This window comes from Triticum dicoccoides, chromosome 5B (assembly GCF_002162155.2).
Source record: "Triticum dicoccoides isolate Atlit2015 ecotype Zavitan chromosome 5B, WEW_v2.0, whole genome shotgun sequence".
In the NCBI taxonomy this organism is placed as follows: domain Eukaryota; kingdom Viridiplantae; phylum Streptophyta; class Magnoliopsida; order Poales; family Poaceae; genus Triticum; species Triticum dicoccoides.
This window is the reverse complement of record NC_041389.1, coordinates 114,482,648-114,499,351: the sequence shown is the minus strand read 5'-3', so window position 1 is coordinate 114,499,351 and position 16,704 is coordinate 114,482,648. Positions and strand designations below refer to the sequence as shown.

The following is a 16,704-nucleotide window of genomic DNA, read 5'->3' as shown; positions in this document are numbered from 1 at the left end:
GGTGGAGACCAACCGTCGGTGCCACGGCTGTGCGAGATGAGAAGACGAGCACCAGGAGAAGATGGTGATGAGGAGGAGGTACTTGGCCGAGACGATAAGAGGAGGAGAAGAGAGTCACGAAGAAGTAACGAGCTGAAACAGAAAACGTCGACGCGAGACTATACTCTACTCTCGCGTAATGCGATAAATAGCTCTTGTGCTGATTAGGAGGTCCCGTGTTTGGGTTGCCCTTGCTGTCGAGAAAGAAAAATAAATAAATGGGCCGAGCCCAGGTGGAAGGGGGCTATGATTCGGTTGGTGAACTGCCATTTAACTGGCGCTGAGGGCGTCTTTCAGGGTGCATCTGCAATCGTTTTCAGCGAGCCGAAGTGTTGGAAAGCTTGACAATAAGAGAAGCACTAGCCCTAGCAGATGATATCTATATTCAAAAAAAAATTGTGGCATTCGTTTGCAAGTTAACGGTTGAAGCAATTCAGAGAGGGAAATCGTCGTCTTATGGAGCAGTGGTGCATGAGATCAAGGAGCACTCTAGCAATTTTATCTCTTGTTCATTAGTCATGAGTTTAGAACCTCGAATATCGAGGCCCACAAACTAACGAAGCATACTTTAACTCTAAGGACCGGCCGCCATGTTTAGTCAGGCCACCTTAAAGATTTTTTCTTCGTCCCTGTAAATGTGACGCTTTGCGAGTTTGCCTAAAATAACTGACGCTGAGGGCGCGGAATAGAAAATGGCGTATAGTCTTGCCTAAGAAAATCGCCCCATCTGCTGTGCTCAATGGGCCGCGGTCTGTATTGCGGGATATATTCTTTGCGACCTACAACCCGCCTCCACAACTCTAGATCTATCCCGCACCTTCTCCAGTGGGGCCATACGACTTTCGGGGCTGTAAGAACAGAGCTGCGTTCACTGCGCACAAAACTTGCGGAACTGCGTGCATTGCCAAACCGCACAGGACCATTACAGGAAGAAGAGCGAGTCGCAGCCCGTATGGCGGAGCTGTGTTTGCGCGAGGAAATCATGTGGCGTCAACGGGCCCGAATTCAGTGGCTGGCGGAGGGAGACAATAACACCAAATTTTTTCACCGCAAAGCTAGTGCTCGAAAGACACGCAACCGTATCAGCGAATTGCAACGAGCGGATGGCACGATTTGTACAGATGAGCAAGAGATGGCAAACATGGCAACGAGCTTTTACGGTAATCTTTATGCCTCTGAAAATACTATTGGGATTGAGGAAGTGCTCTCCCATATACCGACCAGGGTGGATGGTGCCATGAATGACATGCTCAACGCTCGATACACAAACACCGAAGTGAAAGCGGCTTTATTCCAAATGTTCCCTACCAAGGCTCCAGGGCCTGACGGCTTTCCGGCACACTTCTTTCAGAGGCACTGGGAGTTGTGCGGTGATGAGGTAACTGATATGGTGCTACGTGTTCTAAAGGGTGAGGATTCCCCGGAGGAGATAAACAAAACATTCATTGTTTTAATCCCAAAAATTGCAAGTCCAAAAAATTTAGGACAGTTTAGACCGATAAGTCTCTGCAATGTGATCTTCAAGATTGCATCTAAGGTTTTGGCTAATCGGCTCAAGCTCATTCTCCCCGAAATCATCTCTGAGGAACAATCAACATTTGTACCGGGACGGCTTATCACGGATAATTTCATCTCTGCCTATGAATGTCTCCACTACATGAAAACGCGGAAGGTAAAGGGTAACAGATTTTGTGCTTTGAAGCTTGATATGATGAAAGCATATGATAGAATTGAGTGGAACTATCTTGAAAAGGTGATGCTAAAACTTGGCATTAGTGCACGGTTCACAGAGATTGTCATGAGATGTGTCACCTCAGTTTCTTTCTCTGTTGTTTTTAATGGTGCAAAGCAAGATGATTTCAGCCCATCACGAGGACTCAGGCAAGGTGACCCGATATCTCCATATCTATTTTTGCTGGCCGCCGAGGGCCTCTCATGCTTGCTCAAGTCGGTTGCTCCGAATGAGAGTATACGGGGAATCAAAGTTGCGGAGGGTGATCCGGAGGTAAATCATTTATTATTTGCGGACGATAGCCTCTTGTTTTTTGATGCCACACCTGAGATGGCAATGCGGGTGGATTCTTTGTTGCAACGCTACTGTGAAGCTTCTGGCCAGCGCATTAACAAGGACAAGTCATCAATCTTTTTTAGCAAGGGCTGTGCAGAGTCTCTGAAGCAACAGGTGATGCAAACTCTTCAGGTGCAGAATGAAAAATTGTCAGACAAATACCTTGGCCTTCCAGCTGATGCGGGAAGAGCAAAGGAAGGGGCTTTCAAATATCTCAAGGATCGCATATGGAAGCAGGTGCAAGGTTGGATGGAGAAGGCCTTATCTGTTGGCGGCAAGGAAGTTTGATCAAATCAGTTGCTCAGGCGATTCCCACTTACTCCATGGCCTGCTTCAAACTGCCTCGAGGCCTTTGTCAGCATATTAACGGTTTGTTGCGAAAATTCTGGTGGGGATCTAAGAAAGGAGAGAGAAGGACTGCCTGGGTTTCATGGGAAGTTATGTCACAACCGAAGAACATGGGTGGCATGGGCTTTCGAGACATTGAGCTCTTCAACTTGGCTTTACTTGCCAGACAGGCTTGGAGGCTTTTGACCCAGCCGGACTCCCTCAGTGCTAGGATTCTGCGAGCGGTGTATTATCCTTCTTCTTCAATTCTGGACGCAGAAGTAGGGAGGAACCCATCACAAGTTTGGCGTTCGATTGTTGAGGGGCGGGATGCACTAAAACTCGGCCTCCTGAAACGCATCGGAACGAGGGACAGTACCAACATTTGGCACGAGAACTGGATACCCCGTGACTTCAAACTCCGGCCAGTTTGCCCAAAATCTCAGAACCCTCCTCAACAGGTATCGGAACTCATAAACCAGATCACCCACACCTGGGACCGTGCTTTGCTTGATGAACATCTGTTCCCAATGGACGTGGAGTCAATCCTCAACATTCCCCTTAGCAGCAAGGTTCAGGGAGATTTCTGGTCATGGCACTACGACAGAAGAGGGATTTTCACTGTGAGTTCAGCGTACAAACTGCTAGCAGCGACAAAACAACAACGTACAGATTGGCTGGAGCATAATGATGGCCACTCCAATATCACAGCTGATGGCCGCTCATGGGCTAGACTTTGGGGCGCTGCGGTTCCCTCCAAAGTTCGTGTCTTTGCGTGGAGACTTGCCAAAACCTCTATACCCACGGGGGCTGTTTGACATCACCGAAGTATGGCCGACTCCGCTGCATGCTCGATCTGTCACGCGGCGGTGGATACGTGGCGTCACGCTCTTTTCGACTGTCATATGGCCCGATGTGTATGGGCTCTCGCGGATGAGGAAATAACGGAAACAATCATCTCTAACCGGACGGATGATGCTAAACTATGGATGTTTTGGTTAGTGGATACCCTCCCCACGGTGGATTTGGCGCGGGTGCTTGTCACGATGTGGGCAATTTGGTGGGCGAGGCGCCGTGCTATCCATGACGAGCAGTTCCAGAGCCCCCTCAGTACCCATGTTTTCATCACCAAGTTCATGGCGGAGCTTGATCAACTACCTGAAAGGGGGGCGCGCACAAAGGACCCGCATGCGCAATCGAAGGACTTGCATGCAATATCCAGGGGCATGCATGCAATGCCCAGGGACCCGCATGTAATAAAGGACTCAGTGCAGCCGAGGCAGTCTGCATGGTTAGCGCCAGAACTGCATGACACCAAAATTAATGCTGATGGCGGCTTCTCCAAGATTGGCGACAAGGGCGCTTCGGCAGCAGTTTGCCGAGATAAAAACGGGACCTATCTGGGGGCTTCAGCGATCATTGTCGAAGGCATTGTGGATCCGGTGATCCTCGAAGCACAAGCATGCAGCGAAGCGCTAGCACTTGCTGCAGATTTACAACTCCAGTCCATATGTGTGGCCACCGATTGCTGTGAAGTGGTAACAAGGATCAAGGATGACAATCCATGCAAGTTCTTCCCAATTCTGCAAGATATCAAGCACCAGAGGAGAGTTTTTAGGGAAGTAGAGTTTATACATGAGAGTAGAAAACATAATGGAGAGGCTCATGCTTTAGCTAAGGCTGCAGCATCCCTCCCTCCCGGGCACCATGTGTGGCTTACATCTTTGCCCGATATTATCTGTATTCCGATGACTGTCCACGTTTAATAAAGGATACAGATTATGCTAAAAAAAAAAAAAACAACCCGCCTCCACAACTCTAGATCTATCCCGCACCTTCTCCTTAGGACCTGCTATGGCGTCCGTCGCATTAAGGCTCTCACGGGCCGCTTGGAGAACCACCAAGTCCGGCCGCTTCGCTCTTCGCTTACCCGGCCGCGATCTCACTGGAGATACCACCATAACCGCCCGGACGCGGCCCTTACTTAGATCCCCAAACTCCGCCGCCGCCTCAACCAGCCCCTCGGACTTCTTCCTCCGGCGCACCATCGCTACCCTCCCCTCCGGTGAGGACTCCCCTTTGACTGTCGGCGACGCAGCAGATGACCTCGAGGATGAGTTCCGCCCTGGTAATCAATCAATCTCGGTATTCTTTACACATCTTGGTTGTCAGCACACATTACAGTTTTCGTTTCTGTGATAACGCAAGACCCGGACACCGTACCCTACTTCGACGAGAAGGACCTCGCGTCGGATGAAACCCTGTGGGCTCTGTACGAGCGGTGGTGCCGCTTCCATGGAATGGCGCGCGACCACGACGAGATGACTCGGCGATTTGGTCGTTTCAAGTTCAAGGCGCGGCATGTCTACGAGTTCAACAAATCGGGTAGGAGCTACACCAAGGGGCTCACCCAGTTCTCCGATTTGGAGCCAGGGGAGTTCTTCGCCCCTCGTCGCTGTCCCAGGACTCACAGAACTGGTAGTCATTTCTTCACCAACGACAGAGATGAGGTCACGGCTATCTGTACTGACGGGTGTCTTGAAAAATATGAGGGCCCCGTTTGGATAATCCGTAATGGTAAGGAGCCATAAAGAAACGGTTGTATATGGAATTCATCTGTATCTAATCAAATCTAAAACAAGTAATTGGGGACATTATTGTTGTAATCCGCCAGCCATTTGGATGCAATGGAAATGTGATTGGTAGATGGTAATCATGTGTTGAACCCCGAGCAGCCGAACACAAAATGCACAATAAATTTGCAAGAACCATAACAAATTTCAGAATTATCAACGAAGTGGAAGTGGACGGAGATGCGGGGATGGCAACCGCTGGTTTCTTCCACACTATGAGTACCAAGGAAGGCACCCCTTCCAACCTTTGGGTCGCCCTTATAGAGCTAGATGTTGTCGGCCTTCTCCACAGTTTCCCAAACATTGGTGTTGGAGCTAGATGTTGTCGGCCTTCTTCACAGTTTCCCAAACATTGGTGTTGCTCGAGGTTGCTGTTGACAAAGGCAAAGCCCTCGTGGCCATTGGGGATGGTGATGATGAGGCATTCCCTCGTGCTTCGTTTCGGGTCCTAGTCATGTGCTGCTGTAGTGGATTCTGGCGTCGGCGATGGAGATGGGATGTGTGGTCATGCTTCTCGTTGTTTCACAGTGTGCTCCCGTCCTCTAGTTGTCCCATCATATCTCTTCCCTAACTATAGTTCCCTTAGATCTATTGTGCTTGCCTCCTATCGTTTGTCTATGTCCATCAGTTGGCCTTGGTCAATGGTTGTTGCCGCCTTGCTGGCCTTTGAGAGTCTAGATGTCTTTAGCTTATGGTGGTGTGGTCGTGTGTGGCGGTTTTGCCACTGGTCATTTGTCGTGGACGTTGTCGTCTTCGTTGCCTGCGTGTGCTTCCTACTCCCCCATGGTTCATGCTTTCCCACCCCATGGCCCTCCTCATATGGCCTAAGTGGCGGTTGGTACGACGGAATTGGGCTTGTAATCTTATGGCTTGTTGACGTCATGCCTACGCTCGGGCAAATGGTGTTTGTTTAAGGCTAGTTGTAGACTCATCCTTGTGTTGCTTATCACTCTTATGCCAACTCCAACCGGCCGACGCAAATGGACGCAGGTTTTGTCCGCTTTTTGTTCGTTTCGGTCGGCTCGACGAACATGAGCATGAAAGAACCGGTATTTTCTTTCAATAAAGTGAATCATAATAAAAACATGAGTATCAAGACTAGCTTAAAATAGATCACTTTGGGGAAAGACTTTGGAGTAGTAGTGGTCATGTTGTGAATCACTTCAATGGTAAAATGATCATCTTTGGAGAAATGAATTTAGAGTTATAATGATCACAATTGGGGAAAGACTTTAGCGTAATGAATTGATCTATGTCAACTAAAATGTGTAGGGTTAATTATGTTTGAAACAAGTGAAGGAAATATGCCCTAGAGGCAATAATAAAGTTGTTATTTATATTTCCTTATATCATGATAAATGTTTGTTATTCATGCTAGAATTGTATTAACCGGAAACTTAGTACATGTGTGAATACATAGACAAACAGAGTGTCACTAGTATGCCTCTACTTGACTAGCTCGTTAATCAAAGATGGTTAAGTTTCTTAGCCATAGACATGAGTTGTCATTTGATGAACGGGATCACATCATTAGAGAATGATGTGATTGACTTGACCCATTCCGTTAGCTTAGCACTTGATTGTTTAGTATGTTGTTATTGCTTTCTTCATGACTTATACATGTTCCTATGACTATGAGATTATGCAACTCCCGAATACCGGAGGAACACTTTGTGTGCTACCAAACGTCACAACGTAACTGGGTGATTATAAAGGTGATCTATAGGTTTCTTCGATGGTGTTTGTTGAGTTGACATAGATCGAGATTAGGATTTGTCACTCCGATTGTCGGAGAAGTATCTCTGGGCCCTCTCGATAATGCCCATCAATACAAGCCTTGCAAGCAATGTGACTAATAAGTTAGTTGCGGGATGATGCATTACAGAACGAGTAAAGAGACTTGCCGGTAACGTGATTGAACTAGCTATTGAGATACCGACGATCGAATCTCGGGCAAGTAACATACCGATGACAAAGGGAACAACGTATGTTGTTATGCGGTTTAACCGATAAAGATCTTCGTAGAATATGTGGAAGCCAATATGAACATCCAGGTTTCACTATTGGTTATTGACCGGAGACGTGTCTCATTCATGTCTACATATTTCTCGAACCCGTAGGGTCCGCACGATTAACGTTCGGTGATGATCGGTATTATGAGTTTATGTGTTTTGATGTACCGAAGGTAGTTCAGAGTCCCGGATATGATCACGGACATGACGAGGAGTCTCAAAATGGTCGAGACATAAAGATTGATATATTGGACGACTATATTCTGACACCGGAAGTTGTCGGGTGGTAGGTGCGACATATGCCAACGGATGGCTTATCATTGTGGGAGCCAGTAAGACAGCGCCGGTGCCTGGAAACGGGATAAGGCGAAGACATGCACGCCGGCGAATCTTACCCAGCTTCGGGGCTCTCCGTGGAGATAACACCCCTACTGCTGCTCTGCGGGGTCTCCGCATGATCACTAGCTGAACAAGTAGCTACAAGATGCTCCTTGAGCTGTTCGGTGGGAGGAGGAAGAAAGGCAAGGCTAGCTCTCTTCTCTCCCTATGGCGGTGTCTAAAACTCTGTGAGATCAACCCTTTGCATGGGTGTCCCGGGGGGTTTATATAGGCCTACCCCCCGGGGTACAATGTTAATCCGGCTGGGTGCGGGCCCAGGCCGTCAGTGTCTACAACTGCCGCCTTCTCCGCCGGCTTCTGGGGCCCGCCGACTGGTGGGTCCCGCCGGCTGTCGGCTCGCTGGCCGACAGGCCGGCCCCACTGCCAGGGGGTCCTGTCGGGGGCTGGTTACTGTTGCCTCGCCTCTGATGACGAGGGCTTTGTCACGGTAAGCATGGCTACAGTGCCGCCGCCTTGCGGTCTCCCACTGTAGCCTTACCGTGCCTCATCTGCTTAATGGTGCGCGCGCCCCGAGGGGGGGAGCAAGCCGGCTACTGGAAGCCGGCCCGACTGGGGGAGGCCGGGCCGCCTTCCGATGTCTCTCTGACCGAAGGGGCCCGCCGCCTGCGGGCCGTACTGGCGACCCGTCGTGGATGGCATCATGACTCTCATGGCAACAGTGCCACGCCGGACGGGGGATGGCTGCCCCGTACGGCATACTGTAGCCATGCATTCTCCGGGATTCGGGGGTGGCAGGGTTTGCTGTAGCCACGCCCTGTCCTGTCGCCATTATGGGTGGTGGTCTTTGGAGGCGGCGTACAACCGCTTGCCTCTTGGAGTCGGCCCTTCGTGGGTCGCCTCCGGGGAGCCGGTCCTTCGTGGGCCGGCTTCTTGGAGTCGGCGCGAGCTTGGTGTCCTCCGAAGGTTGTTTTATGGCCGGGCCGCCTTCCGCCAGGCGGCCTAGGTGATAGCCAGCCGGGGGAAGGCGGCCCCATGTCTTAGGTGCTTCAAGGTCCGATCGTCTTGTTGTTTTTTCTGAGGGCCAAAGGGAGCCGGTTAGGCTACCCGTGGTCATTTACTCCGACAGTAGTCCCCGAAGCTGGTTGGGCTTCGCGGCTGAAGAGGAAATCGTGAAGCTCGGCCAGCTTCCTATCCTAGGAACAGGCAGCCAGGAGCCGACCTTCCTTCCTTGCGTGCCTTCTAGGTGAAGCCTTCTCAAATTCGAAGGCGGGAACCAACGGGCGCGCCAGCCGAGCAGCGGGCTGACCGCCCACCTTCTGCGCGCCACGTGGCACCCTTCGACTGGCAGGGCCTGCCAGCCCACGCGCGTGACGGGACGCCGTTGCAGGCTGGGGCCCGCCACTCCCACGCCTCGGCCCGTGCGCGGATCTTTTGTGGCCCGAACCGACCGCACGTCTTCCGATGGCGGTTCTCACTCGCCATCAAGGCGGGATAATCGCGGGGCGTGGGGGAGTGGGCACAGTTAATCCCACGCCCCCCCGCGCCTCGCCTCCTCGGCTTCGCCGCGCGAGGCTATAAGTAGGGGCGGGAAGGGGGAGCAGCAGTAGTTCGCACGCTCGCCCTCGCCCTGCCTCCTTCTTCTTCCGCCTCGCCGCGACAGCTCCTCGTTGTGCCCCTGCCTCGGCATCCTTCTTCCTCCCAGCGTGCCGCAGGCTTGCTGCCTCCGCGCCGGGCGCTTCTCGCGATCATGCTCGCCGCCATGGCTTCGACGTCGAGCTCTTGGGATGGCTCCACCATCCGCGACGACCACATCGAGTTCCTCCACAAGACACGGCGGCTGCCGAGCGAAGATGTCATGCACGTCCGCCTCGCGCTAGCGAGGGAGATCTCGCCGGCGCCGGAGGAAGGCGAGCGGGTCATCTTCTACTCGCACTGCATGCGCGGCGTCGGCCTCCCCACCAGTGGCTTCTTCCGCGCATTCCTGGACTTCTACCAGCTCCAGCCGCACCACCTCACCCCCAACACGGTGGTCCTGCTGTCGGCCTTCGTCTCTTTGTGCGAAGGCTTCCTCGGCGTTCTCCCCACCATCGAGCTCTGGGGGGAGTTCTTTCAATCCAAGCTCGGCACGGTCACGGCTGGCGTGCCGGCTCCGTGCGGTGCCTTCATCACCATGAGGAGGTCCACCGCCGACAACCCCTTCCCTTCAATCGCGCTGATCCAGTCGGTGAAGCTTTGGCAACGGTCTTACTTTTATGTAAAGAACGTTGCCCCGAACGGCGACTACGTCAACCTGCCGGCTTATGTAGCCGGCCCGCCGCCTGGGAGGCCGGCCATGTGGTCCTACCGGACCAGGTCGTTGACGCCGGCTGGGGCCGGAGCAGTCGCCCGACTTCGGGTGCTCATCCAGTTGGACCACCTGACCGGGCCCGACTTGATCGCCGTCTTCGTCGAGCGCCGAGTCCTTCCGCTCCAAGTCCGGCCTCATCTGATCTGTCAGATGAGCGGCTGCTTCGACCCAAGCCGGCTCAGCACCAGGGAGATGCCTCACGACGAGGTGTCTTACATGGTGAACTACATCGCCAACTGCAAGCTCAAGCCGGATTGGCAGTATGGCATGGCGCCGTTTTCTCGTGCCAATCCACCACCAATGGTAAGTTTTCTTTCTTTATTTGTTGCTGAATCCTTTTCCTGGTCGACTCTTGACCAGTCGGTCTGTTCTTAATCAGAACCCCCTTCTCCACCCTCCGGTCGGGACTGCGGGACCAGAGCGCGAGTTCGCCCCTGACTGCGCGGCGGATGATCCTGACGACGCCGACTTGGGGACGGCCGCTTTGGACGAGGACGCGGCGGGAGGCGGCGGCGAGGCAGGCGGCTGTGGCCTCACAGCCGGCTTCGAAGACTGGCCCGATGATGACGAGGCCGACCCCGCCCCATGCCGCCAGCCAGCGTCCGACCCCCAAGGCGTCGGCCCATCTGGCGGGCCGGCCGCACGAGGCGGCGTATGAAGCGTCGAGCGGCACCAACTCCCTTCGGCGGTCGACCGAAGAGGCCTAAGGTGCCCGCGGTGGCAACCAAGCGGGACGAGGCGGCTGCGAAGGCGGCCCACTTCCGCAAAGTGGTGAAGCAGCCGCAGATGGTCTCGGCGTAAGTTCTGGTCTTTACGCAATTTTCTTTCTTTTCTTCGGTTGTTGTTCTTCTGAGTCTTGTCTCCCGTTTGGTCAAACAGGGCCCCGCTCACTCTTGAACGGACCACCGCCGCCTCCATAGTCGGCGGAGCGGGAGGGTCCGCGGGCTCCCGTCGCATAGATCCCCTTGCCGATCTTCAGGCGGCGACGGAGCGGAACGCGCGGGAGGAGCGGGAGGCAGAGGAGAGAAGGGCAGCTGCCGCCGAGCCGGCCCTGGAGACGACGGCGGAATCGGTCGAGGCGCAGGCTGACACGGTGGCCAGGGCCCGGGCGGAGGCCGAGACCGCGAAGAAGACGGCGGAGGCCCTGCAAGGCCAGCCTCCGCAGCTCGTCATCCCCCTCCGCTCCGCGCCCCCAGACGTTCCGCAGCCCCCTCCGGAGGAGACCAGCCGCGACCCGCCGGTGACGGAGAGGGAGGAAGCGACATAATTGTCCTGGAGGGAGGAGTGGTGCCGCCTCCATCGGCCGGGATCGGCCAAGGCGGCCAGCCCGAGGTGCCGCCTGAGCAGCCAACTGCGCAGGCGGATCTTGTGGTCTTGTCGCCGGCTCGCCAGCGTGCGGCGAGGGCGGCTTCAGAGCCGGACCAGCAGAGGGCGGCTGCCTCCAGCTCATTGTCGCATGAGCTGGAGTCGGCCACCACTAGCTCGCCAGGGTGGACGCAGGGCAGTGGGACGGCCGCGCTGAATTTGGCGGCGCAAGACGTCCGCAGCCGGCTTCAGGCCCAAGCCACCGCGCTGCAACAATGTACCCGAGAATTTCTCGCGACGCGGGCGGTCGTTCGGGTGAGTTTTCTTGTTTTTGATTTCTCTCCGTGGGGGCGCGTCAGCGCACCTACTGGGTGTAGTCCCCGAGTTCCGAGCCGGGTGCTGAGCAGGCGTCTTGGAACTTCTTCGAAGACCTGTTTTACTGACTTGCTCTTGCTTGTTTCTTCGTCCTGTTTGCAGGATTACCACAACCTCCACGCCGCTACCTTCAACTCCCAGGTCCGAGAGGCAGACAAGAGGGCCGCCGATCTAACGGAGAGCCGGCGTGAATGTTTCTATCTTTTCATCTCATGTGGGGGCGCGTCAGCGCACCCACTGGGTGTAGTCCCCGAGATTCGGGCCGACTGCCGAGCAGTCGGGTCGGATCTTTCTTGCCGACTTCTTTTTTAACTTCTTCTTTTCATGCTGTCAGGAGCCAATGCCGACCTGAGGCAGCAGCTGGGTGTCGCCCAGACCGCCCTTCGCACCAAGGAGGATGAGCTCAGTGCCTTGGCCCAGGAGCGTGACCGCCTGGCCAAGAGGCTGGCCGACCAGGAGGAAAGCCACCAGGCGGCCCTGAAGGCGGCCCAGGACAGCGAGGCTGCCCTCAAAGCCGAATTCAAGACCGAGGCGGCGGGATGGGCCGAGGCAAGGCAAGCTCTGAGCGAAGGCTATGGCCGTGTCGAGGACCTGATTGATGGTAGGCCGCCTTCTTCTTCATTCTTTGCTTGTCTTTTGCAAGTCAGCTTATCTCCTGACTTGCTCTCTTTCCTTCTTCTTTGTGCAGAGTACTTCCCTGGCCATTCTGTTGCTGCCAACCAAGCCATCAAAACCCACCGTGAAGCCCGGCAGCAGGCTGGGGTTGAGATCACGCCGGATGCCAACCGGACGCTTGAGGAGAAGCTTCTGGCGATCGAGGCCCGCCTCCAGCCGGCCTACCGCATGCTCCGCGGCTTCAGCGTGCCGGGGCACAGGTGCTGGCCGCCCTCTGGCCCGGCGAAGTAATTCCTCGCACCCCCAGCCGTACTGCCGACTGGCTGGAGGTAGCCGTTGGCCGCCTTGAGGCCTGGAAGGCTTCAGCAGCTCGATCCGGTGCTCGACGGGCGCTAGAGTTCGTCCGGGCTTGGTACCCTAGACTGAACTTGGATCAGCTGCGCACCTGGAGGCAGGAGGCCGACGAGGAGCTGGAGGCGGTGTGGCCGGCTATCATCCAGCGTGCTTCGGCGATCGCCGACTTCACCGACACCAGCGCTTTTGCTCCTGAGGTGAACAAAGACGGCGTCGTGCAGCCGGAGGACTGGTTCGGGCTGAACCCGGCTGATGGCGAGGACTCGGCGGAGGAGATTGACTCCAGCGACGAGGGCGAGGAGGAGGAGGAGGAGGACGGCGAAGATGCCGAGCCGAATGTCAGAGCAGCCAGCCAGCCTCAGCCTGACCGTGCCTCCAGCAACAAGGCACGCGCGAACGCTCCGCCTGCCGCCGGCGGCGACCAGGCCGAGACTCACCAGCCGGCCACTCCTCCAGCCGACACCGCCGTCTCCACCGTTCTTCCTAAAGATCCAGGCGCTCCCTTGGCTTGATTTATCATTTACTTTCCTGCTAGTTACTCTTTGTACAAAACTTGTTATTTTGCGCAATTCCACCCACTGGGGGTGTATTCAAACTTCGTTGAATGCCGGCCTTTCGAAGGCTTTTGATGTAAATATTATTATGCACGTGTTTGGCTTCCATTCCGACATGCTTTCTATCTTTCAGCTTTCTTCCTTTGCTGCCTTCCCTTGGTTGCCGCCTTCCCAGCCGGACAGCTGCTCTGCAGTCTGTGCCCGGGTAAGGAATTTGGCCTTCTAGGAAGGCAAGGTTCGAGCTTTCTTAGATTTTGGCAGAGTAGGAAAGGAAGCCGGCCAGCCGACTGCTTCGACAGTCGGTTGGCGAGGGGGGAAGCCGGCTTGTGTTATGTAAGTTCGTTAGTCCTTAGACATTTTTTCATGTGGGCATCCTTTCCGCCTTTAGCTCTTGCTAGTCGGGCAGCTGATTCTTCGAGCTGCGACTCTCGCAAGAGAGGGCTTGGGTGCCGGCACATTACTTGTCTGACTGCAGGTAGAACTCGGACATAACTCAAGGCGGCGAGTCCCCGGGCCGATTAGTCGAACCCGGTGCCGGACGGAGAAAGTAAATGCAGTAGGGTAATCATGGTGGTGACTCCCGGCATACATAGATAGAATAGGGCAGTCCCCGAGAACTTCTCGGGGGCCCGTTGTCTCATACTTAATATAAAAGGTAGCGTGATACATACTGCATTTCAACTGTAAAATCTTCGAAGAAGATTGGCGTTCCACGGGCGCTCCGACTCCTTGCCGGAGTCGTCTCTCTTGCGTGCCTTCGACTTCTGTGCGTCGATTAGGTAATAGGAGTCGTTTCCCAGAGCCCGGTTGATGATGAAGGGGCCTTCCCAAGGGGCCGAGAGCTTGTGTTGGCCAGCTGTTCGCTGGATTAGCCGGAGCACAAGGTCTCCCTCTTGGAAGGTTCTTGGCTTCACTCTCAGACTATGATACCGGTGTAGTCCTTGCTGGTAGATGGCGGACCGACTGAGGGCTAACAGCCGGCTTTCTTCCAGCAAGTCAACGCCGTCTTCTCTTGCTTCCTTGGCTTCCGATTTGGTGTACATGGTGACTCGAGGTGAGTCGAGCTCGATGTCGGTTGGGATGACAGCTTCAGCGCCGTACACAAGGAAGAAGGGGTGAAGCTGGTCGACTTGTTTGGAGTAGTGCACAGACTCCATAGGACGGCCGGTAGCTCGTCGAGACAGCAGCCGGCCGAACGCTCCAGTGGCACGACCAGTCGGGGCTTGAGGCCGGAGAGGATGAGGCCGTTTGCTCACTCGACTTGGCCGTTTGACTGCGGGTGGGCCACGGACGCTAAGTCCAGTCGGATGCCCTGTGTCGCGCAGAAACGTGCCAATGCTCCCTTGGCGAAATTTGTGCCGTTGTCGGTGATGATGCTATGTGGTATGCCGTACTGGGTTGTGATGTCGGCGATGAATGTCACGGCAGTCGGCCCATTCAATTTCTTGATCGGCTTTGCTTCAATCCACTTGGTAAATTTGTCTACGGCGACAAGCAGATGTGTCATGCCGCCGCGCGCCGTCTTGAATGGTCCGACCATGTCCAGTCCCCAGACGGCAAAGGGCCAAGTGATGGGGATGGTTTTGAGTGCAGAAGCCGACAGGTGTTGCTTGGAGCCGAAGACTTGGCACCCTTTGCAGTGTTTGACTAGCTCCTTGGCATCCTCCAATGCAGTCGGCCAGAAGAATCCATGGCGGAAGGCCTTGGCGACGAGTGTCCTGGAGGGGGCATGGTGGCCGCATTCTCCTTGGTGGATGTCTTTGAGGATTGCTGTACCCTTCTCTTGCTCGACGCACCGCTGGAAGACTCCGGTAACACTGCGCCTGACTAGCTCTTGGTTCATTACTGTGTAAGCTCCTGCTCGGCGTTGGACTTGTCTGGCCGAGATCTCGTCAGTCGGCAGTTCTCCGTTCACCAGAAACCGGAGGATGGGCTGAGCCCATGATGGAGCTGTGATTTCTTCGACTGCCAAGACGGCTACTGCAACCAGGGTGGGCGGGCTGGTTTGTGAGGAGTTGGAGTCGGCCTCCGCCTACTGTGCCACTGCAGTCCCCGGGCGGGGTTCGGTTATGGCAGTCCCCGGGCTCGATTATGGTAGTCCCCGGGCCGGGTTCGACTATGGAAGTCCCCAAGCCGGCTGCCGGAGTCCCCGGGCCGCCTGCCTGGTCCCCGAAGTCGGATCCGACTGCGTCGGGGTCAGGCGGCACGAAGATGGAACTGGATTCCGGAGACGGCTTGACAGATGGCTTGAAGAGGCGTTGGAGGGCGACGCCGGTTGGTATAGCTTGTCGGGTGGAGCCTATTCGTGCCAGGGTATCTGCTTGCTCATTATCGGCCCGAGGCACGTGAAGGAACTCGCACCCTTCGAAATATCCGCTGAGCTGCTAGAGAAGGAAATGGTAGCTTGCCATGTTTGCGTCCTTGGCATCCCAGTCGCCGGATGATTGCTGTACCACTAAGTCCGAGTTGCCATAACACAGGATCCGGCGGATGCCGAGTTCCTTGGCTAGCCGGAGCCCGTGTATGAGCGCCTTGTACTCGGCCACATTGTTGGAGGCGGCAAAGTGGATTTGCAATGTGTATCTGAGTTTGTCGCCTTTGAGAGAGGTGAGGACGATGCCGGCTCCCAAGCCGGTGCGCATCTTGGATCCGTCAAAATGCATCCGCCAATGAGTGGAGTCCGGAGCCGGCGGCAGGTACTGGGTCTCGGCCCAGTCGATGAGGAAGTCGGCCAGTGCTTGGGACTTGATGGCGGTGCGGGGCTGATAGTAAATTGTGTATGGAGCCAGCGCAATGGCCCATTTCGCCACTCGGCCGGATGCATCCCGGCTTCCTATGATCTCGGCAAGCGGGGCAGTGCATACGACCGTGATGGGATGCTCTTGAAAGTAGGGCTTGAGTTTCTTGGAGGCGAAGTACACACACAAGCACATTTTCTGATAGTGCGGGTAGTTCTGCTTTGAGGTGGATAACACTTCGCTCAAATAATATACCGGCCTTTGGACTAGCTGAGCTCGGCCTTCTTCTGGGCGCTGAACCACAATGACCATGCTGACCACCCGGCTGGTTGCGGCGATGTAGAGGAGCATGGGCTCCTTCTCAGTTGGGGCCGCCAAGACAGGCGGTGTGGACAACATCTTCTTCAACTTGTGGAAAACTTGATCCGCCTGGTCATTCCACTCAAAGTGAGCGGACTTCTTCATAAGTCAGTAGAGGGGGAGAGCATTCTTTCCGAGCCGGCTCATGAAGCGGTTCAAAGATGCCAGGCATCCAGTGAACTTCTGGATGTCTCGCAGCTTGGTAGGGAGCTTCATTCTCTCTATGGCCTCGATCTTCATTGGGTTGCACTCAATGCCGCGTTCGGAGACCAGGAAGCCTAGAAGCTGGCCGGCTGGTACTCCGAACGCACATTTCTCCGGGTTGAGCTTGATCTGAAACCGGCGCAAGTTCTCAAAAGTTTCCTTGAGGTCTTCCAGTAGGGTGCCGTGTTTCTCCGTCTTCACCACAACATCGTCTACATAGACGTGGGCATTTCTGTCGAGTTTCTTGAGGAGGCATTTCTGCATGCAACGCTGAAAAGTGGCACAGGCATTTCTCAAGCCGAATGTCATAGTCAGGTAACAGAAAGCTTCGAATGGGGTGATGAAGGTGGTCTTCAAGCGACCAGCCGGGTTCAGCTTTATCTGGTGGTAGCCGGAATAAGCATCCAAGAAACTCAACAGCTCGCATCTGGCTG

General features: G+C 55.0%; 1 pseudogene; it reads left to right on the top strand.

The window, feature by feature from the left end:
- Positions 1-4,288: 4,288 nt before the first annotated feature.
- Positions 4,289-5,099, top strand: LOC119305259 (annotated as a pseudogene).
- Positions 5,100-16,704: the final 11,605 nt, after the last annotated feature.